Genomic DNA, 2,182 nt, shown 5'->3' with positions numbered 1-2,182 from the left:
AGATTCAAAAACAAATGGTTCCGTATGAATTGACAACTTATGCAAATGTGGTAAACAAAGCTCTGATAATTGAAAGAGAAGTCAATGAAGAACGCATAGAAAGGAAAAGAAACAAAGAAAGAGAGTAAAATCAAATGATACACAAGGACAGAATAATAAAAATATCAAAAGTTCAACTAAGGGAGCAATAGATAATAAGACTCAATAGATTGATGGTGAGCGGTGCTCCAGATGTGGTAAAAATCATGCAGACAAGGATTGCCATTGGAATACAGGTGCTTGTTTCAAATGTGGTCAGATGGATCATAAAATTGTTAGCTGTCCGCTAAATACTGAAAATCAAGTTGGCCAAAGAACTTATGAGGACAAAACAAGGGTGACGGATAGATTTCTAAAACCAGGGAAGAGTTTATGCTCTTACTTAACAGAACGCACAGGCTTCCAATGCAATGGTGACAGGTAAAAAAATTTCAAGGACGAAATTTATTTTTAGGAGGAAAGAATGTAACATCGACCCATTGGGCCTTAAACCCAAAAGCCCAAAAAAAAAAAGAGAAAAATGAAGAAGACTCCCGCAGGGAGTCTTCTTCTCCCGACCGGCTCCTAATCGGAGTCGGAAACCTCATCGGAGAGGAGTCAAACTCCTCTCCTCCGCTCTATTTAAGGGAGAGATCCTTCTCCCTTCTTCCATCGTGAAAAACTTGGAGCGAAACAGCGAAGATCGTCAGAAATCACCCGTAAAAACCCTCATCATGCTTGCCGCGATTCCTTGCCGGAAAGGTCGCCGGAGCTCGAGGTAAGCATATGGTTCTCTTCTCTCTTCTCTCCTTTCCTTCCCGTGCTGGTGTGCACGTTCACCGTGACTAGAGTCGCTGAATTTTGTCGTGGGAGAGGTTTTGGTTTTTTTTGGTTTTCGGACATCGGTGGTCGTCGCCGGCTATCGATTTGGGTTCCTTCGGATGGCGATGCGCTCTCCTCCGATTGCCGGCCATTCTCGTGCCGGCCGACCGTCGGTCGCCAACCTTATGAGGGACCATTCGGTCCCCTGTTTTATTTTTTTTCACCCATGGGAGGCCACGGGAAGAAGTAGAAGAAGGAAGAAAAAAAAAGAAAAGGAAAAAAAAAAGAAAAGAAAAAAAAAAAAGAAAAAGAAAAAGGAAAAAGAAAAGAAAAAAAAAAAAAATAGATAAATAAATAAATATGAGAGAAAATTTTTCTCTCTCTCCCTTCAAACTGAACCATTATTTCTCTCTCTAAAATTGGATTTTCTCTCTCTACTTTCTCTCTCTAGATTATTTTTTCTCTTGATGGATTTCTTTCTCCAAAGTTATCCTTCTAAGATTAGCATAGTGAAAGGCTTCATTTTGATGATTCTGATCGAGTTTAGGGAAGAGTCCGATTCCAAGTGAGGTTTTGATTTGGATTTGTTTAGATTTAATTTTGAATTAAAATTAATGTAAGAATATAATTTTGGATAATAGGCACTGAAGAATCTCCTAGAAGTTAGTGGATCTGTTCATTCAGTGCTCTGTGAAAGGTAAATAACGAATCATCTTCTTGAGATATTTTATATTTATTCTGAAAATAAATAATTATTCTTTGAAATTATGCATAATTTATGAAATTATGTTTTGAAAGAAAAGTACTTTTGAAATATTATGGTTCATCGATTATGCACTTGTTCAGTGAAAATTATGATATGTTATGATACAAAAGTGTTTTGATATAGATCGATTTATGCTCTCAGCCTAACTATGTTTCAGTGGATCCTATCAGTGGGGTTGTGTGCTGGTATTTAGTGGACCCTGCCAATGGGGGTTGTGCGCTGGTGTTTGTGAATCCTGCCAGTGGGGTTGTGTGCTGGTATTCAGTGGACCCCACCAATGGAGGTTAAACGTTGGTCATAGTCGAGCCTGTTGAGTTACGAGTGTTTTAATTTAAATCGGATTTATAATTATATTATAATATTTGAAAAGATTGGATTTGCATTGAATCAGCATGAAATATATTTTTATGTTTATTCATAGCATTGTTCTTGAAAATTATATAAATATCTGAAATATCTAGTTGAGATATTTGTTACTTACTGGGCTGTCTAGCTCATTTCATTTCTTTTTATTTTTCAGATTCAGATAATTAATTGCGAGCGTGAAATTAATATTGGGACAGAGCTTTTAGAGGC

This window comes from Elaeis guineensis, chromosome 8 (assembly GCF_000442705.2).
Source record: "Elaeis guineensis isolate ETL-2024a chromosome 8, EG11, whole genome shotgun sequence".
Classification (NCBI taxonomy): Eukaryota; Viridiplantae; Streptophyta; class Magnoliopsida; order Arecales; family Arecaceae; genus Elaeis; species Elaeis guineensis.
The sequence above is the reverse complement of the archived record's forward strand: the minus strand, read 5'-3'. Positions refer to the sequence as shown.